The sequence below is a fragment of the Oncorhynchus keta genome, unplaced genomic scaffold (genome assembly GCF_023373465.1).
Source record: "Oncorhynchus keta strain PuntledgeMale-10-30-2019 unplaced genomic scaffold, Oket_V2 Un_contig_436_pilon_pilon, whole genome shotgun sequence".
Classification (NCBI taxonomy): Eukaryota; Metazoa; Chordata; class Actinopteri; order Salmoniformes; family Salmonidae; genus Oncorhynchus; species Oncorhynchus keta.
The window spans coordinates 313,083-335,519 of record NW_026287736.1 but is presented as its reverse complement, the minus strand read 5'-3'; the positions used below and the strand labels follow the sequence as shown (position 1 = coordinate 335,519).

General features: G+C 43.2%; 2 pseudogenes; both read left to right on the top strand.

The window, feature by feature from the left end:
• The first annotated feature begins 1,798 nt into the window (after positions 1–1,798).
• LOC127924639 (interleukin enhancer-binding factor 3 homolog) lies at positions 1,799–13,188 on the top strand (annotated as a pseudogene).
• A 4,093-nt stretch (positions 13,189–17,281) lies between these two features.
• LOC127924625 (tartrate-resistant acid phosphatase type 5-like) lies at positions 17,282–21,927 on the top strand (annotated as a pseudogene).
• Positions 21,928–22,437: the final 510 nt, after the last annotated feature.

Genomic DNA, 22,437 nt, shown 5'->3' with positions numbered 1-22,437 from the left:
AAAAGTGAAGAGTTTATCTTATTTTATTTGTTGATATGGAGACTCTCCCTACTCAAGTGCAGTTGGGGTATATAAACTACAGAGTCGGCGCATTCATCCCAAGACCAATGGAGTGTGGCTATTGTAAAGCTTTTGGGTCATGTTTCAAGTGTTTGCAGAAGGGAGAAGCCGAGATGTCCAAGTTGTGGAAAAGATCATATCATGTGTTTTAAAAGTGAGGAAAATGTGACATGTTGCAATTGTGGTGGGAACCATGAAGCAGAGAATGAGGTGGCCAAATTCAGGACTGTCCAGAACATTTCATATGCACCTGGTGTTGCTGGATTCTCATCTGTGGGACAATGGCGACTACAACAACTAAAGGTGTTATGCCGCCACCCACTGGATGAGTTGAAGAACCAAACAATTAAAAATCGTCATTATTGCGCGACACCGCGCAGCTCCACGCCCCCAAACAGCGACATTACTGTGCCTCCTTCCTTCTCAGGTGAGTGTTTTTAACGATATAGAAAAAGGTTGTTGCTTTAGTGTTTGTAAATTAACACAAACTTTCTGTTAGCGATGCATTTAATTGCAGTTATGTGCTGAATTAAACATAAAAATGTAGTAGCTTACCTTTGCAACTACAGCATCTGGTACGGTCTCTGGTCTGGTATTATCATGCTAGCTATCTTGCCATAAAAAATGGCGCCTGCACCGCAGGTTGAAAACAAATTATGTTAGCCCAATTGGTTTGCAGCGTGTGTAATTTAGTTTTAAAAACCAAATTACCCAAAGCTGTATGGGACAGCTGCTTACACATTTGGTGGTAAACAAACAGTTAGTTAGCATAGTTTACCTACACTTCGATTTTTAAATTGTATATATTACCTGCACGTTTTTGTGCAACTGCCTGGTATGTTTACGAATGTTAGCTAGGTAGTTACCGCAGGGATGTCACGTGGTACAAGCCTGCCGTACGTCACATTAAAGTTTCACCAAATGTTCTTATACAAACTGTATATAGTTTTCTTTGCCATGTGTTTATCATGAGGTGGTGCATTGTATAGAGAGTGATTTTCAGTGTTTCTGTTACCATGTCTACAGCAGGTGTCACACAGGTGGCAGTTAAAAGACAAGCTCATGGCTATGGCAGCAGAGCCAGTGCCAGATGCAGTCTGGGACGAACGCCAGGCCTATGAAGAGCTCCTGTACTGGGGACAGCCTGATACAGCGAGGCCATCGCCTGCTACCACACGACTTTGACAGGTACTGTATCGCTCCAGGGTGACGTTTTAATGAGGTACAACTCTAGGGTCCACATCCCAATCCTAACCTTAAAGGAAAACTCCACCTAAAACTATATTTGGCTATTTGTTTCATTAGTTCATTGTTGATTTAGTCCTTGGGTTTTCTTGCATGTCAGAAATATAGAGTTTTCCAGACAAAAACATTTGAAATACATAAATATAGCCAGTATGATGGATTTACATTATATGGTGCAAAATGCTTCATACCGCTGTATTTATGTATTTTGAAAGTTATATGTCTGAAAACTCTATTTCTGACATGCAAAAAATATTTTGGGACTAAATCAACAACGGACGAAGAGTTTTTGGGTGGCATTTTCCTTTTACCATTAGTGGGGAAATGCAAGTTTACACTGACTGAAGAGCAGTGCCTTCTCTCATCCATGCCTTTTACTCTTACTCCACCTGGTTATAATAATGTTACATTATGACAACTACATTGTAGTATTTCTACACACAAGGCATTTCAATTCTCTCCAAATGTTGCACTAATCTCGCCAAATTGGTCGATGTTGAATCTACACAGGTAAACTTAGTACTGTAATTGGTTTCTATTCTAACTACTTTGTCTCTCTCCCCTCCCAGATATGAGGAGCTACGCTACTGGTATGACTGTCTCTGTTACGAGGAGGAGTTGAGGCAGTACGATGAGTACATCGCAGCCATACAGGAGATCGAGGAGAACCGACCCCAAACTGAGGTTCAAACTTCCACCACTGTTTCTCTCCACGTCAATACAAATTCCCTGTGTGTGTGAATGTAGCGCGGGCTAATGCCTGTCACCTCCGAATGAACACAAGGGTTGAGAATCAGAATTATCCCTAGGTGTTGTGTTGAATTCTACTTGAATTCACCTGTGCAGCACAGGAGGCTGGGTGAGAGGAGGCTGGTTCATTATAATGGCTGGAATGGAGTGAATGGGATGGTATCCAGCACTTGGAAACTGATGTGTTTAATACCATTAACTCTGTTCTAGCCATTACTATGAGCCGTCCTCCCCTCACCAGCCTCCTCTGCGGTGTATACTGTTTATAGGCCAACACGAGCAGCCAATTGCACCTACTTTGATATGTTGGACAAATGGTCCTATGATTTGTTTCCAACATGATGGCCATTAATAAAATATTTTATTTCCTCTTGCTAAGAGGCATGTAATTGCAGAAGTTGTAGATGATACATTAACTATAATTTTCCAGTCACAGTTTTTCCTCGGTCTATTTTGTACGCACCTAGTCATACTGGTACTCCAGATCATTCACACTCCATCCTATTCCATTGGAACAAATGAAAGCCGTGGCTTAGGGCTGGCTCGGTAACTGTATAACCGTGGTAACCGACGCATTATGGATGAAGACTGCCATGAAATAAAATAACTGTTTAATACCATAATGTTTTATTTAAAGTTAACGAACTTTACCCAAAACCATTAAAGTAAAATAAGCCTGCTTCACATCTAACAGCCAATATAAGGAGAGACTAGAGGAGACAAAACTAGCCTGTATTAGAATTTTGTGTTGTGGAACGAACAGCTGTCTAAAGATGGCTGGGCATTCAAAAGGCAAGACGCACGGTTGATTTATTACAATAAGAACATAGATTTCAGTTTTCCTTTATAAATTGTTTTCTTACTGTGTGCCCAACTGACCACGACCCACATCTCACGTACACACTTTTCCATCTTACCGTCTTCTTCCAGGCCCTCCGGTGCGCACGCCTCCCATGCGTATCTCGTGAGCGACGACCGCCACATGATGGCGAAGCACGCGGCGGTGTACCCATCGTCTGAGGAGCTGGAGGCGGTGCAGACAGTCATCTCCCACGTGGAGTGTGCCAAGACCGTCTCCGACCTGCTGGATGTGGAGGCCGGAGTCGGTGTGGCGCCTGTACCTGTGGAGGGGCAGAGAAGAGGTAAGAAAGACTGATCAAAGACCCTGGTACTGCAGGACCTATACCAGGCGGTGTCAGAGGAAAGCCCATAAAATTGTCAGAGACTCCATTCTGCCAAGTCATAGACTGTTCACTCTGCTACCGCACGGCAAGCGGTACCGGAGCACCAAGTCTAGGGACCAAAAGGCTCCTCAACAGCTTCTACCCCTCCCCCTTTGTACACTGCTGTTTATTATCTGTGCATAGTCACTTACCCCACCTATGTGTACAAATTACCTCAACTAACCTGTACACCCGCATACTGACTTGGTACCAGTGCCCTGTATATAGCCTCGTTATTGTGTTACTTTTATTATTACTTTTTACTTTAGTCTACTTGGTAAATATTTTCTTAACTCTTCTTGAACTGCACTTGTTGGGCTTGTAAGTAAGCATTTCACGTTAAAGTCTACACTTGTTGTATTCGGCGATGTGACAAATAAAGTTTGATTTGATTTGTTTGGAAACGCTTCCTCCTTCATTTCCTTGAGTTAAGCACAGATTGATACATGATTGATAGCTGAGAGCAGGATTAACATCCTATTACTTACCTAATCCAAGCAATTAAGATATGTGACTCTTAGGCTGCAGGTAGCCTAGTGGTCAGTAACCGAAAGGTCGCTGGTTCGAATCCCCAGGCCGACTAGGTGAAAAATCTGTTGGTGCTCTTGAGCAAGGCACTTAACCCTAATTGCTCCTGTAAGTCATTCTGGATAAGAGTTGTTGCTAAAACTCTAAAATGTCATGAATACTTCAATATAGGAAGGCAAGATGCATTTTTAGAGAGCGAGAGAAAGAAAGTGAAGGATAACAGTACATCTAATCCTGATATGTGTGCTTCTTCATATCTTGTAGAATTCTATTGCATTTGTCTCTGAATAAGCATTTCCTGGTTCTCCCTCCCCTGTCCCAGTGAGGGCTCTCCAGAGCGTATCCTGCGTGGGGTGATGAGGGTGGGCCTGGTGGCCAAGGGCCTGCTGCTGAAGGGAGACATGGACCTGGAGCTGGTGCTGCTCTCTGCACTGAGAAACCCACCGTCACTCCTGCTCAGGAAGGTGGCTGGAGAACCTTCCACCCAGATTGAGGTAGTGTATCTATTTCGTTGAACCTTTACCAACCGGGAAGTCCCATTGCGCCAGAAGACCTCTTCCCAATGGAGACCGATATCCTTCGATGATGTTAACGCTGTCTCTCTTTGCAATTTTGAAGTGAGAGTATGAGAGACTGAGAGAGCTGCAATAGGACCTATATTTAAAAAGTGTATTTTTGGTTGTGAAAGGTGCTGCCTCTATGCTAATATTGTTCCTCTTCTGTACTGTAAGACAAAATCCAAAACTGATTTATTTTCCCATCATTCCAACTCTACTAAAGCTCGTCACAGAGGACAAGTATGAGGTCACCCAGATCCCAGAGGAGGCGGAGATTGTGATCAAGAGCATCAAGGAGCCCGTCCTGACCCTAACCATTCACCTGACCTCCCCCAAGGATACGCATGGAGGCTGAGCCAGAGGGTGCCGGGAGTTACCACCCCCTGGAGGAACCACCTGGAGGTATCGACCCCCAGGACCAGCCTCCAACCTGGCCAGGAGGCTGGGACTACCCAGCACAACCACGGCTGTGTTCAGGGCACAGCGTTGTGGGACGCCCTCAGATAGAAATATGATGTAGAGATCTCATTTGTGATAGATATGTGCACCAATATATATTATGTGTGATATTTCTATCTGCAATGTTCTACAACATTGTGCTTTGCTGAATGTAGGCAGCGCTGGACTGCACTTAACAGCAGGCAACTTCAGATCAGCTACAGCAACAGCTGATAATCTATGTGTTACTATTCACTTAAAGCATGTTACCGTGCAGCTCCCTACTGATCCATACACTGAGACACCATTTAAATACCTGATCAGTCAATATAGAGATTAGTAGAACTTGCACAGTGGCTGCTTTAGAACCATGCCAGTGAACAATCAATCTGATTGGTTCTTCACTGAGCTCAGAGTTCTTCTATTCGCTGTAATTATGTAACAAACGGCGACAATCTTTCATCGCTACAATGCCTCTTTTAGTCGTTAATAATGCATTGTGTAATAATGTGATTTAAATAACAGTAATGTACGACTTAATTTACAGTTAATTGTATTGTTCAAGTTAAGAAATGAAGGCTTTTCTGAGAAATGCCAGCCAATGCGCGGATATAGATTTGATTGCATGTGTTTTTAATGCAGAACAGTGTAACGTGAGGCCTGTATTGCAGCAAAACTGATCGACATGACAGGTAATAATGTTTTGGACCCTTCCTTGACCTGTCTGGTTGAGGAAAGGATATTGAAGGGAAAGTGTATGTGAGAGAGCAATATGTGTGTGTGTGTGTGTGTGTGAGTGAGTAATGCATGGGGGTATGTGAGAGAGCAATATGTGTGTGTGAGTGAGTAATGCATGGGGGTGTATGTGAGAGAGCACATTATGTGTGTGAGTGAGTAATGCATGGGGGTGTATATGAGAGAGCAATATGTGTGTGTGAGTGAGTAATGCATGGGGGTGTATGTGAGAGAGGCAAAGGGGATGAATGTGATCTAATTAAAAGTCAGGAAAAGGGCATTTTGAGTTCAATCTGCTTTAGTAGCTACGTCCTCCAAGAGAATGGCCTTGTCTTGGATCAAGGCCAGATTTGGTTGCTGGGGGAAGAAGCCAAGCTGAAGCCAAGCAGTTATCAGTTTTGCTGCAGTACCGAGCCGACCACAAATGCATTCTGATTCCAACTGCCTTGTACAGTAATTCCAAACCTGATTGATTCTCTCTTACTAAGCCTTCTAGTGTGTCAGTTTTTAGGGACGCTGGACCTTTGACCAACTGGCCTCTCATTCTGTCTCGGAAAGGTGCAGAGCAGCATGACCCAGTTAAGGGGTACTAAGACTAGGCTTGATTAAGACTAAGAAATCCCCCCAGCAAAACCTTATATTGAGAAATATTATGCTCTGGTACCCCCTGTGAATCTGATGGCTAGAGTACACTCTCATCACTTAGACCTAGCATAGAGTTTTTTTGCTAAGCAGGGTGGTGTGGTAAATCCATTCTCTATAAATGCGGGGAGTCCCCTTCAATTAAATTTATTCAAAGCCCTTTTACACCAGCCGATGTCACAAAGTGCTGTACAGAAAACCCAGTCTAAAACCCCAAACAGTAAGCAATGCAGATGTAGAAGTCCTTGTCCTGCCTTGGGAAAAGCTTCCTCCTCCCCAAGCCTCGAGACAGAAACCCCTGGTCAAACCGTACTCATGTCTTCATCCCACCCATCGACCAATAGAAAGCACGATTGACAGCGATGCGCCGGCGGACGTTCTGGACAGGCAGAAATGCCTAACTGCCTTGGCATTCCTCCGCCACCCCAAGTGGTTCCAGGTTTGCATCCCGTCTTTTTACTTGTCAAATAAAGTGTCTAAATGTGCCTTTTTATTCTGCCTTGTCCCATAATGAGTTGTGAGTTTGTATGCTCTCTACAATGCCTCATTGTTTTCTATGATTTCATTCTGTCTTCCTTGGAACTATATTGCTGTTATTTGCTAGTACAACTGATATTGTAGCTACGTTGTTTTTTTAAGAGTCCCTACACACTATGTAACCATCGCTCATTTAGAGGGGTTTGGGTTAAATGCACATTTAGTTTGAATACATTAAGTTGTGCAGTTGACTAGGTATCCCCTTTCCTCCTAATTAAATGTTTGGCTCAAATGGTATATTGGAGGAATACTGCACTAACCTTCCTATGCTACCTCTGGGTGCAATATTCCTGATGACTCAGTACTTACGCAACTGGTTCAATTCGACTCGTATCACACTTTTCCTTTGTGCTGTCCAGGCATATTAGCCTCGTGAGCTGCCTGCATCATGTGAGCTCGCGGGATCATGCGGCTCATGAGGCTACTGGAATATAATATAATAATAATAATATTAATATTGCACCTTTTCTTTATTTTATTTGCCAGTGCTCTCTAGGTAGGTAGGTTGTTGGATATCGCACCCTTTTTGACTCCGCTCGGCCCGTGCTTGTCTCTCTCAGGCTAAGGTCAACGACCTGAAGTCGGCCGTCGTGATCCGTATCATGAGAGACCTGTGTAACCGCGTCCCCACCTGGCTCCACTCAGAGGATGGGTGAGTCAAGTCACCCAATAATATTGACTATAATGATATACATGTCACAATAAATTATTACATTGGGTGGCAGCGGTGGGAAAAAAATAGATCATTATCTACTGTTCTCTCTCTGTTCTGTCAAGCCTTTAGAGCTGCTGTGTGAGAAGGCCATTGGAACATGCGATCGGCCAATGGGAGCAGGAGAGTCTTTCTTCCTGCAGAGTTCTCGAGTGCTTGCCTGGAATCCTGATGGCCGGTAAGTCTTTATCCCTAAAGACCTGTATTGGGTAAATAGAGAAAATAGAGCTTAGCCTTGCAGAACACCTCTCAGAACAATGTAGAAATGACGTCCACCAAATTAAACTAATTCAAATGTTCTTCTGTTGTTCAAAGACGGTCCGGGTATCAAGGACCCTTGTGAGAAGGGAGAAGGTGGACGCCATCAGCCACCTGGACACTCAGCAACGTGAGGACATTACACAGAGTGCCCAGGTAAAACAGGCTTCAGTTTCATTCGGTTAGGTGAAATATTTATGCCTATAACATTCCAGGTAGAATTGTAACAAATGGAGCTGACATGATTCCCTACTCTACTTGAAAAATGATAATATCTGTTCTACACAAGATTTTTTTGCTGAAAGTTCTGTTATGTTTTGTCCTTAACACTCCCCAGATAGAATATCAAATGTGTTATTCTCTCCCATGTGCTTCCTTTTGTGATTGACTGTGTTCTATGTTTGTTTTTCCCTGTCAGCATGCCTTAAGGTTGTCTGCGTTCGGACAGCTGTACAAGGTGCTAGGGATGGATTCCCTGCCTGCCAGGGAACCAAGGAGGACCATAGGACCAGGTCTCAGAAACTACGGTTGTTAGTATCTCCTCAGTTTTTGGCGATCTTCCTGACCTGTCCCATGCTTCTCAAATGTGACTTTCATATTAGCTGTCTAGTAGTAGTCTTGATGTGTTGTGAATTTGAACTTTTCCTGAACCCTGTCCCTTTTCCATGTCCCTACCAGCTCAGATCCTGGCCAGTTCCACCTACCCTCCCCAAGAGACCTCATGATGTGGCGGACAAAGGGGGAGATGACAGCAAGAAGAGGAAGTCTCAGAAGTTCCAGAAATATCCTAAATTTCCTAGGAAGTCGTGTATGTATCCGGGTGGTCTTCGAATGGATTTTTCGTAGCTATTCTACCATTGAGGCTCTTTCTGAGGAGGTTACATTTGTTCCTGTTCTGATATGCTCTCTTCTTCTTTCTCCCCCATCTATCTCTTTCTCACTATCTCTCCCTGTCTCTCTTTCTGTCACCCTCCCTTCCCCCAGCCACAGAAGAGAAGCCCGAGACTCTCCTATGGCCATGAACGCCCTGATGCGTCTCAACCAGCACAAGCCTGGTCTGCAGTACCGTCTGACGGGTCAGAGCGGTCCAGTGCACTTCCCGGTGTTCACCATGTCGGTAGACGATGGACGGCGATACATACGAGGCCTCAGGGGCGTCCAAACGCACCGCCAAACTCCACCTAGCTGCCAAGGTAAGGGGTTGTATGCCTAGGCGAAAACATGCTAGCTGTACCAATAGACTTCCAGTCATTGCGCTAACACTAGTTAGCGTTAGTGTGCAAATCTCCCTGCAAGTTCCTTCATACTGCACGTAGAAATGGTATCCACGACTCTGGGTAACTAGACACATCTCGCACTATCCCTTTTAAGATGATGGTTAACTGGTACAACACAAGATGGTCCCTGGAAAGAGCCAAATGACTTAAAGTAAATGTCCCTGAATCTGTTACTTCCTTTGAAAGAAAGAGTAGTGTTTCTCCTCTCTCTGTAACCTTCGCTTGCTTTCATCAAAGTGTTATGTCGTTGTTCTCCAAGAATGTAATCCACTGGTTTTGCATTGAATGCCTTGTCGTCTGTAATTGACTCTGTTTTATAATGGCTGCCGTCCACCAAGTCCTCTCTCCCCTGCCCTTCTCAGGTCCTGCAGAAGTTGGGCCTGCCCACTGGGGCGGATGTGAAGATTGAACCAGGCGAAGAGGGAGGAGCCAACGTACCATCCACACCTACAGCAAGTGATGCGTCCATGGCATCTGACGAGGTAGTCATTCTCTCTATGTTCTCTGGCTTTTCCCTGTTACTTTTTAAAATGGTTGACTTAATATACTTTCATAAAGCAGCACAAAGCATTGCTACTGTACCTGTAGACTTCCAGTCATTGCGCTATCGATAGTTAGCATTAGCTTGTGAAACCACCACTTCCCTTCCTTCCTACTGCATGTAACAACATAAAAATGGTATCTGTGAGTTTATCTGCCTCTGGGTACGTAGAACAAGGTCTTAAATGCCAGAATCTCACAGTATACTTTCATAAAGCACTTATGTTGCAATAGAGTTGTTGTTGATGATGTTTATTGGACTTGACTGTTCTGCTATGTCTTCCATACTATCAGAACGGTCCCATCCTCACTAAGCACGGGAAGAACCCAGTGATGGAGCTGAATGAGAAGAGACGCAGCCTGAAGTACGAGCTCTCTGCTGAGACCGGGGGCAGCCATGACAAGTGCTTCGTCATGGAGGTCAGTCAGTGGCAGATGGGCGGGGTTTGCACGCTTGGGACAATTCTATTGATTCATTGCGCAAGGATTTGGAAACTACAGTAGATGACTCAACAAAGCATCTCAGAGTAGAAATGGTGATCTAGGATCAGGTCCTACATGTTTATGTAGAATCTTATTCATTACGATCATAGATCAGCACTACCACTCTGAGACGCTTTATGAATATGGGCCCAGATGTAGTTGACAGAGCAGGATGTGGAAACACAGTAACCAGCATGTCTCTTTGTTACCACCTCTGCCACTCACAGGTGGAGGTAGATGGACAGAAGTTCAAAGGTCGAGGCTCCAACAAGAAGGAGGCCAAAGCCTACGCAGCCTTAGCTGCTTTGGACAAACTTTTCCCAGAGGGGGCGGGGCCCTACTATAACCCTCACTCTGACCCCAAGAAGAAGAAACCAGTCACATACACTTCCATGGTAAGACATGATATAAACTCAGCAAAAAAGAAATGTCCTCTCACTGTCAACTGCGTTTATTTTCAGCAAACTTAACGTGTAAATATTTGTATAAACATAATATTCAACAGATATAAAATGAACAAGTTTCACAGACATGTGACTAACATAAATGGAGTAATGTGTCCCTGAACAAAGGGGGGTCAAAATCAAAAGTAACATTCAGTATCTGGTGTGGCCACCAGCTGCATTAAGTACTGCAGTGCATCTCCTCATGGACTGCACCAGATTTGCCAGTTCTTGTTGTGAGATGTTACCCCACTCTTCCACCAAGGCACCTGCAAGTTCCCGGACATTTCTGTGGGGAATGGCCCTAGCCCTCTCTCTCTCCGATCCAACAGGTCCCAGATGTGCTCAATGGGATTGAGATCTGGGCTCTTCGCTGGCCTTGGCAGAACACTGACCTTCCTGTCTTGCAGGAAATCACGCACAGAACGAGCTGTATGGCTGTTGGCATTGTCATGCTAGAGGGTAATGTCAGGATGAGCCTGCAGGAAGGGTACCACATGAGGGAGGAGGATGTCTGCCTGCAATGACAACCAGCTCAGTCCGATGATGCTGTGACACACCGCCCCAGACCATGAAGGACCCTCCACCTCCAAATCGATCCTGCTCCTGAGTGTAGGCCTTGGTGTAACGCTCATTCCTTTGATGATTAACACGAATCCGACCATCTCCCCTGGTGAGACAAAACCGGGAATCGTCACTGAAGAGCACTTTTTGCCAGTCCTGTCTGATCCAGCGACGGTGGATTTGTGCCCATAGGCGACGTTGTTGCCGGTGATGTCTGGTGAGGACCTGCCTTACAACAGGCCTACAAGCCCTCAGTTCAGCCTCTCTCAGCCTATTGCAGACAGTCTGAGCACTGATGGAGGATTGTGTGTTCCTCGTGGAACTCGGGCAGTTGTTGTTGCCATCCTGTATCTGTCCCGCAGGTGTGATGTTCGGATGTACCGATCCTGTGCAGGTGTTGTTACACGTCGTCTGCCACTGTGAGGATGATCAGCTGTCCGTTCTGTCTTGGGTGTCTCACAGTACAGACATTACAATTTATTGCCCTGGCCACATCTGCAGTCCTCATGCTTCCTTGCAGCATGCCTAAGGCACGTTCACGCAGATTAGCAGGGACCCTGGGCATCTTTCTTTTGGTGTTTTTCAGAGTCTGTAGAAAGGCCTCTTTAGTGTCCTAAGTTTTCATAACTGTGACCTTAATTTCCTGAATTGCCGTCTGTTAGTGTCTCAACAACCGTTCCACAGATGCATGTTCATTAATTGTTTATGGTTCATTGAACAAGCATGGGAAACAGTGTTTAAACCCTTTACAATGAAGATCTGTGAAGTTATTTGGATTTTTACAAACTATCTTTGAAAGACAGGGTCCTGAAAAAGGGATGTTTAATGCACCTCACAATACTATAGAATCATGACTAGGAATAGCCATGAATTAATCCACACACACACACACCATGATTAGGAACCCTTTAGTGACCTCTGACCCTCCCTCAACAGCATATCCCAGGCTTTGGCACTATTCGAGGCATTCCAACCGACACGGAGCCTAACAACCGGGGCCGCGGGCGAGGCAGGGGTCGAGGAAAGCCTACGACTGGCAGCAGCTACAACCAAAGTAGGACGCTTCACTTGGACTGTCTATCTCAGATCTAGACGGGCCTTAAGGCCTTTAACCTCATCTCTGTGAGAACATGCTCTTATCAGAAAATCATTCAAATATGGCTTATTTTAGATTATTTAGTAAATACATTAATGATTAGACAATAAGCCTATAGTCGGACTGTTCTAGAGGGCTTGTTAGGAAATCGTCAACTCTTTTGGGCTCCTTTGCCTTAAGGTAATAAATGTATATCTCTTTTCTTGTTAACAGCAAGCTACCGTTATGGAAGCAGTGCTGGCTCTGGTTATCGTAAGTGTCTTCTCTCCACACTGTTGTCAAGGGAACTAATGAGTGATAGGTTAGGTGTGTTCATTTGTGTTTGGTAACTTATCTATTTAGCCTTATCTATTCTGTAACCACTATAGTCTATTGAGTCACTGGTACCCATTTGAATTCCTTAAAAAGTACTTCCTTCCTTCAAGTATAATCACTAGAAATCCAAGAATTAGATAGCCATGTGCCCCCTTGCATCACCTGTATAAACATGTGTAATGATTGAATTAGTGATTAGGCCTACTTCAAAGAAGGGAGGAATGGGGCCCCAGAAGTGGGATAAGGGGCTAAGTGGGCTAAGACTGCTAGCTTTGCTTTCTGTCCTCCTTGGCCTCTAAGTTGAGTCTTAACACTTACACATTGATTCTCTTATTTAAACCTAGCATCTCTCCATCATGTTGACTTAAATGCTGGGGCTGGGCTGCAACACAATGTTGAGCATTTGTCATAATAATAATAATAATGTATAATAAAACAAATTAAAAGGAAAATAAACAGTATTTTTACTTCCTAGTTGAAGTTGTGTATATTTCTCAGTTTTTCTCAAAAGATATCCCCTTCAAAGCATTTGCTAAGTGTTCCTCCAACCAATACTAAATGTCCTCCTTTCACCAATCACACTATTGTAACTTCATTGTCCATCTCTCCTCAGACAATCTGTACAGTATGGGTGCAACAGAGGCTGCTTCCACAACAACCACCTCCACCGGTGACGCTCCACAGAGGCAGATGCCAGCGGCAACACCACCGGCGCGGCACCTTCTACCCCGAATCATCCTACACCACACCGGCCATAACCACCTCCGCCACCTCAGCCGCCATGACCGCCAAGCCCAGGTCGGTGCATCTTCCTGGGTGACTACCAGTCGGTGCCCTCCCCTGGACCAGCAGAGCCCCTATAGTTATGGCTACGGAGGGGATAAGAAGAGTCTGCTGACTGCAGCTCAGTCTCAAGCCCAACAGACCCAGCAACAGGTGGACTACTCTATGTACAGTACAGCCTACCCCAGCTCTGTCACCGGGGCCAAATGTACAGTTACGGTGAGTGGGGATTCGGTGAGTGGAAATCTATATAAGGGGCCAAAGGAGGCCCCTACCGCCACACACACTCATACACACATTGATATACCTTAACTGCTCGATGTAACAGTGCCTTCAGAAAGTGTTCTTACAGATGATGATAATGATGATGTGTGAGTAGAGATGAGGAAGTCATTCAAAAATCATGTTCAACACCATTATTGCACACAGAGTGAGTCCATGCAACTTATTAAATACTGGAATGTAATTTAGCCTTGTCATAGCAAAGGGGTTGAATACTTATTAGCTCAAGACATTTCAGCTTTTCAAATGTTTCCATTTCTAAAAACATAATTCCACTTTGACATGATGGGGTATTGTGTATAGGCCAGTGACAAACAAATTCACGTTTATTTGATTTTAGATTCAGGCTGCAACACAACAACATGTGAAAAAGGTCAAGGAGGGGAATACTTTCTGAAGGCACTGTATGTGTGTGTATACTAATATATAGATTTTTATCTGGTATTATTTCTGATATTGGTTCTGTCTTTAGTCACTTGATATCCAAATGTGGTCTTAATAATGGCTTAAAGAGTGTTAGTAGAGCATCTGATTGGTTGATTATTTAATGTCTTGTTCTTATTGATGTTTCATTGGTCCGTAGGCTACGGAAACCAATCGAGCTTCAGCATGTATGGGAACGCCTCCTCCCAGGGCTATGGGGGCGGCGGCTACTCCCCAGACCCAGCAGACTTCCTACCCCACGGCATACGGAAACATGAACTATCAGTACAAATAGGGTGTACCACACACACACACCACGTCCCTCTCTCAAGCCCCCAACCAACCCTCTAAAGCCTTTCCCCAGTGGAAAAGATGACCCCCATGTCTTTCTCTACTTTCATTATATTGATCTAATATTGATGAATCCTAAACACTCAAGTCATTTTCACCATCACTTTATTTCATAAACCAGACTATCTATTTCTTTATTTACCATGTGGTAAATGTAACCTACATGTGTCTAACAAGTAGTTCAGTTCTGTATAGGGATTAGAAAAGGACATGATAATAATAGCACTTTCAGGATGATGCTATCTTGGGTCATAGACTTCTTGTTTTGTTCAAGTTTCTTTCTTTTTTACACTTTTTCTGTTTTTCTGTTGTCAAGCCACCTGAGGTTGAATGTGAATGTGAACGGAGAATCTGTTCTTATTTCAAAGACTTGTTTTCTTTATTTTTATTTTCAATTTTAATTTGAATCACTGTTTTATGTTTTAACTGTTATTATATTAACCAGCAGTGTGGTAAAAAAAACAAGTTGACAGTAACTTGATTTGTGTGTGAAAGAGCAATGGAAATGTGTTAATTGCTGTTTCATTGGAAGGTTTCGGGTAAAAGGCTTGTATCTGGTTGTTTGTAAGAATAAATTACTTTTATTTTGGAGCAAAGTGTCATACATACACTGACCACTGTTTTTCAGACCTGGGTTTAAATACTATTTGGCTTCTTCTCCACATGGCGACCGATCCCTCACATGTTTTCATGCTGCGAGCCAACTGGTTATTTATTACCTTTAGTTCTGTATTGAATATAGACTAAATCCTATAGTTGACCTGACTGGCAGTGGTTACATTTTAAATCCCTAGAAAGACTATGCTCATCTTGAGCATCACTTTAAAATACCAGGGATGTTCATCACAAGTAACATTACGATGCCGATCATGGCTCATGCATTGTGAGCCAATGACCCAAATGCTTTCTCTGAAGGTATGCTATGCTTGAGTTTCTACTCTTAGCCAATAGCCACTGAATGCACTTCCTCATTGTGTTTCTAGAGCCTGGCCTACCATACCCCACTGTATGTACTGTAGCTAGAAGGGTTTATTTGCAACTTACAACTCAGTTAATCATTCTTCAAAAACCATATGACATAAATGGAAAAACATCCATTGTGGTGTACATTTTACATTTAAATATAGCCCCATATACATGCAATATTGTTTAATTCACAGCTTTTTCCCACAATTCTGATTAACCTCCATACATATTCTCTGTCCTGTTCTACTACTACAGGGGTGTCAAACTCATTCCATGAAGGGCCTATTGTCTGCTGTTTTTGTTGTTTAAGACCTAGACTACCAGGTGGGGTGAGTTCCTTACTAATTAGTGACCTTTAATTCATCAATCAAGTAAAAGGGAGGAAAGAACCCACAGCCTAACATGGAATCAGCTTGAGGAAGAGCGATGCGAGAGGGATAACGGCCCAAAATCTGTTTTCTCCATCAGGTGGTGTTTTTCGCCGCCAAGCTAGTAGTTTTTGTGTGGAGGTCAATGAGTCATTAATTTAGTTAACAAAAAATGTAATGGCTTATTTTCTGCGTGTGGCTTATTTGATCTAATGTGTACGTTTTTGTAATGCTTAGGTTGTTCTGAGTCTACTGATATAAGTAGGACAGGTAACATCCTGGCAAATTTTGAGAAAACACTATTGGAGTTTATCAAACGGATCAATCACTCGCCACCAGCATTTTCTATTGAACTGTGATCGTGTCTGCTGCAACATGGAGACCATGTAAGTCCCTCCTGTGTTTTACAGCTGTGATTGGATAAGTTTAAAGTAGCATTGAAAAAGTCATCAATATAGATATCTATCTATACAATGCTGCTACATACGTGTGTGTGTGTAGATAGACCGTACCAATCAAAAGTTTGGACACCTAGTTTGGACCATATTCAGCAGTGTTTTTCTTTCTTTACTATTTTCTACATTGTGGAATAATAGTAAAGACAAAAAAACTATGAAATAACACATGGAATCATGTAGTAGCCAGAAGTGTTATTCTCTGCTATTCTACAATGTAAAATAAAAGAATGCTACTCTGAATGAGTAGGTGTCCAAACACATTAGCTGGAATGGGTCCCAACTGATCCCTTCCATTTTGAAGACATGTATTTTCATTGTTAGAGCGGCCAATTGAGTATCTGGTCAATATAATAGATAATCCAGCTTGACATGTTAGATCATTGATGTGCAGCTCCTTTGACCTCAGGACCTCTCAGGTCATGTTTCTGAGAATCTGCCCATACATTGACAGATGAATGAATATGGCAAGGTCACACAATGCTGCTAGGTGGGGCCTGGTGGGGTCATAGAGGTAAATGTACAGTAGTAAACATCAGTGAAGTGAAACTAGCTGTGATTTATAAGCATGTAACATTGTAAACATATGATTCTAAACATATGATTGGGGGCATGTAACATTGTAAACATATGATTCTAAAACATATGATTGGGGGCATGTAACATTGTAAACATATGATTGTAAAACATATATGATTGGGGGGGAGCAACATTGTAAACATATGATTCTAAACATATGATTGGGGGCATGTAACATTGTAAACATATGATTGGGGGCATGTAACATTAAACATATGATTGGGGGGCATGTAACATTGTAAACATATGATTGGGGGCATGTAGCATTGTAAACATATGATTCTAAACATATGATTGGGGAGCATGTAACATTGTAAACATACTGATGATTGGGGGGCATTCCAAGAAAAGGAAGAAGACCCCTTGCTCAAAAGCAATCCATCAAGCCTTCAAGATACCGGTGAACAGAGGATAAGGAGAGAGAGAGCAAACGGAGGAGAGATAAGGAGAAACACTGATAAACACTGAGGTGGAAAATGTGGAGTCTGACCATTAGCTTTTATAACCAATGTCAGTCACATGCTGCCAGCACTCCTTCTCTGGTCCCAAGACTGACTCGGGGTCAAGGGTGTGAGCAACTGTCATGCTCCAGTGGCATGGTTGTGGTCTGGGTTTGATCACAGACTGGCCTGGGGTGGTGGCTGGGGGTGGGGCAGGGGTTGTGGCTGGGGGTTGGGAGGGGCTGGCCCTGGGGTTACCTTGGTTCTATCAGGACAGACTGACAGGAGCTGATAAAAGAGGAGTGGAGACAGACTAGTGTTGACACGGCTGCAGTAGGACACTCAGGACAACTCACCACCATCACTTATCACAGTGAGTGTATTTACATGACATTCTTATCAACCTGTAGGGTTTCAGTGTAGGAGATACACTACTTTCAGGATTGTTTCATAAGGAATATGGCTGGCTATTTGTTTTTTGCTAAATAGATCTGCATTTTCTGTTTTTACTCCATGTAAAGTTGACTGCTCTGTATCTAGGAGTTGGAGAAGTAGTTATGTAGGTGAGATGTAGGTTATTTAAAATAATTTGCTAGGTAAAATTCTTTGACACTTCTAATGCAACGGGCATGAGAGCGATGAGATCACGAGTCATTGACTCTTCCCTGGGTCATGGTTTGACCGGATACAGCTTATGTCAAATTGAATTCAAAAGTTGAATTTGTTAGCGTTTTAGCTAACCCCAACATTAACCTAATTATCCTAACCGGCTATGAAAGGTCAACTCTGACAAGCTGTAATACTGTCTTCCCTGCCACAGTGGTACTAGAACTCTGATTGGCAACAGCGAGTCCCAGCTGGGATTGGTCAACTCACTAAACAATCAATAAGCAGACATTTTGGATTTACAAGAAGTGGTGCTTACTCTGGGGAAGATAGAGAATTGAGTCTGTCAACACATGATGTGAGAGCCTTGGTTACTTGTGGTAGTTTTCTTGCTTAGTTGGTGCAATGTAAGGTTATTGCTTGTGCTGAGTTGGCAGTGTTTGCATGTTTTGGTTTCAATCTGTAGTTTGTGCTTTGTCATCTGTATTCCTAACATTGGACTTGGATTTTGTCAAATAAAACCAAAGAAAGTTATCATGAATTGTTTTTGTTCTTCAGATGGCCCTTCCCCTGTTCACCCTCCTGCTGACTGCCCTCCCTGTGGTCCACTGCCTCCCCACTGCCTTCCAGGACCTGGAGCAAAGCAGTAGTATGTACATTTAGAACAGTGGTGGCTGGTGGGAGGTGCTAGAAGAGGACGGGTCTCATGTAATGGCTGGACTGGAATAAATGGAATGGTATCAAATATATGGAAAACCCATGTTCGACTCCGTTCCATTGATTCCATTCCAGACATTACAATGAGCCCGTCCTCCTATAGCTCCTCCCACCAGTCTCCACTGCTATTTCAGTTATACTTCCACTGACGCATCCCATTTGGCTACAAATCAATCTGTTATAGTAAGTTGTGTATATACACTACATTTTCTGAGACGCTATGCGTTTGTTGGAGGATGTAATGGGTTTGATTCCTGCATGGGCCTCGTACACTTGGGGCGGCAGCGTAGCCTAGTGGTTAGAGCGTTGGACTACAAATCTGTCGTTCTGCCCCTGAACAGGCAGTTAACCCACTGTTCCCAGGCCATCATTGAAAATAAGAATATGTTCTTAACTGACTTGCCTGGTTAAATAAAGGTAAAATAAAAATAAAAAAACACTTGAACTGTACATTTCTTTGGTTAAAAGTGTTTGTTAAATGGCTATAATTCTACATGTATGGTGGTGGTGGTTTCTCCCCCAGAGAACCAAACGTCCATCCGGTTCCTGGCTCTGGGGGACTGGGGCGGGGTGCCCTACCCTCCCTACATCACACCGGTGGAGAAGGCTACAGCCTGGGAGATGGGCAAGATAGCAGAGCAGATGGGTGCAGACTTTGTTCTTGCCCTGGGTGATAACTTCTACTACTCTGGAGTGAACAGTGCAGATTCCCCAAGATTCCAGGTCAGTTGTTAAGCAGAGTTACTCCAGCTATGGCAGAATGGATCAAATATCCTTACTTTCTTTGCTGTGAATGTTTTTCTGATCCTAATGGTTAGTTGCTGTGTCTGTTACATCTTGAGGAATTTTAAATGTGTTTGGTTTGCAAACGGAATGCGCTTGTTTATCAATCTAAAATGACCTTTGCCCTCTCAGGATACCTTTGAGCACGTGTACACGGCTGACTCTCTCAACATTCCCTGGTACATCCTGGCTGGAAACCACGACCACGCGGGCAACGCCAAGGCTCAGATCGACTACAGCCGCAAGTCTGACAGATGGTAAGAACGGACACGTAGACCAGGGCCGAGGCGAGACATCTCACTCGCTCCTCTTTTTCTGGTTCATGAACTAAGCAGACAAGACCCAGCTGATAATGCATTGGTGCCCTGCGACAGCCACTCCTTCAACAGAACGGAACTTTGACCCTTTTTTTTCAATGGTAAACGGCCTGAGTGGGACATCTTCATTTTATCCACTGTCTTTGCTTAGACCTTATGCAAGTCTTTGACAGCATAAAACCTTTAAAGTTTTTCGTATCGTTCATCATGAATGTTTTATCATGCAGCAGAATCAGTCTTTTCACTGCATAACCCTAGTCTGCATCCCAAATGTCTAAAATAGTACACTATGTTGGGATTAGGGTGCCATTTGGGATTCAGACCGTTTCACTGAGTTGTTTCTATCTTAACCTTCATTGATTAGTCTTCATTCATTGAGCCTCAATCCCCCTCAGGCGGTTCCCTCACTACTACTGACTGAACTTCCGTATCCCAAACACCAGCGCACTCTGAGCATCATGATGCTGGGATACAGTGATGCTGTGTGGTAACTCTGACGACTACGATGATGAGAAGCCTCATGGACCCCTCAGCACCATTGAGGCCAACCGACAGGTACAGATTATTCTGGGCTTTGTTAAATAAAATGTTTTTGGCTTGAACTTTAAAGTCATTTTAAGACTTGAGATTCTATTGACTGACTTTGTTCCACCGACCCTGTGTAACCATTGTTGCAACTGGATGTACTTTTTACACTTGCTATTCTTCTTGTCCTTAAGGTTAATTACGGCAACTGCTGACAAATTCTCCATCAGAAATCCCAAAACATTGTAATAGAGGAAATGATCAAGAACTAAGTCTTAAATTTACTGTATTCACCTACCAGCTGACCTGGCTGCAAAAGAGGATGGCCCAGTCCAAGGCTGACTTCCTGCTTGTGGCTGGTCACTACCGGTGTGGTCAGTGTCCGAGCACGGCCCCCCACAGAAGTGCCTCCTGAAGAGACTACGCCCTTCTGGTCAAGCACAAGGCCACTGCATACTTCTGTGGTCACGATCACAACCTGCAGGTTTGCGGAGGTTTTGAAACTTAATTCCGCATAGTCTTCTCCTAAAATATTCTATTCTATCAACCAGAGGGTTGCTGTTAGATAAAGGAAGGCCATATGGAAGATGGATTGTTTACTTTAGCGTGTCACTTTAGCATTCTCGATTTATTGATGGATAATGTTAACTCCCTCGGAATCAAAGTGTCCCTTTCCACAGGACGGTTGAGCTAACGTAGGCTAATGCGATTAGCGAGAGGGTGTAAGTAACAAGATCATTTTCCCAGGACATAGACTTATCTGATATTGGCAGAAAGCTTAAATGTTTGTTAATCTAACTGCACTGACCAATTTGCAGTAGCTATTACAGTGAAATAATACCATTCTGTTTGAGGAGAGTGCACAATTTTGAACATAAAGTTATTAATAAAGAAATCAGGCACATTTGGACAGTCTTGATACAAAAATTCTGAACAGAAATGCAATGGTTCATTGGATCAGTCTAAAACTTTTCAGACACTGCTGCCATCTAGTGACACATCTAAATTGCACCTGGGCTGGAATAATACATTATGGCCTTTCTTTTGCATTTCAAAGATGAAGGTACAAACATTTTTATTTCTTTGTAATATCTTTTACCAGATCTATTGTGTTATAGTCTTCTAGATTCCTTTCACATTTCCACAAACTTCAAAGTGTTTCCTTTCAAATGGTACCACAAATATCGTATCCTTGCTTCAGGGGCCTGAGCTACAAGTAGTTAGGTTTGGTTATGTCATTTTAGGTGAAAATTTAAAAAAGGGGATGAATACTTAAGCGGTTTTTATGTTGCATCATGGTATTGTTCAGAATGGCAAACTGTAGAAAAAATGTTAAACACAATTAAAAAATATTTTCAGGTAGTGGCTCTGTCTTAAAATGTTTGCTCTCCCAAACATGACCCTGAATGACCCCCCCTCCATTCTCTCCTCAGTACCTGAAGGAGTCTGGTGTGGGCTATGTTGTGAGCGGTGCGGTAACTTCCTGGACCCAGACACGCGTCACTGGCACCATGTCCCCAAAGACACCCCTCAAGTTTTTACAGGCCAGGCCTCTACCCTGGGAGGCTTTGTCCACGGAGAGGTCAGTCATAAATAGAATTGTCCATTCTACTTTTTAATGAATTGTCGTATCTGTATCCCTGTTTGTGGTTTTGATACTTGTAGACTGACTGGATTGGATGTGTCACATGGCAGCCTATTCTCAATACTCTCTGATCAATAGTGCACTACATGGGGAATAGGGTGCCATTTCAGACGTACATTTGCCGTTCCTGGAGGAGGGGATCAATAAAGTTGTATTGTATTGAAGGTAACCAAGCACAAGATGACCCTCACCTTCATCCAGGCTAAAGGGACGTCTCTGTACCGCACTGTCTTGCCACGCAGGACATCGACGATGACCAAAATGGCAGCGACGACAAGGATTAGCCTAGTGGAAGAGATGACGAAATAGACTGTCACAATTGACCTGTGTGTATATATATGACCGAGCCCTTAAATTAAGGACCTCATTGATTTATTTTACAATACTTCTACTTTAGCAGTTCAATTCTGTCAAATTACAATTTACTCAGATGTAGTCCTTCGTAGGGCTAGATATTGACCATGTACAATAGGATGGATGGCAGAGGTGTGGATACAGACTGGCAGGTATTATAGCTCATGTTTTGTGGATGGATGAGTTCAGGTTGAGTTTTTAGAAAATAACTTTGGCATTATGAGTTTGCCTGAATGTAGCATGAAGGAAAATAATGTATTTTAATAAATAAGGAAAGGATGTTGTATGATTTTTATTTTTTTGTGTATTCATTTAAAGAATAAATAACCTTTTGGATTTGTTTTCCTGTAGTTTGTACATATTGATGCCAATCTGTTAAATATTTCAAGGCTTTTGCTATATTGATCATTGGGTCTCAGCATTAGCCCATTACTTTGGCA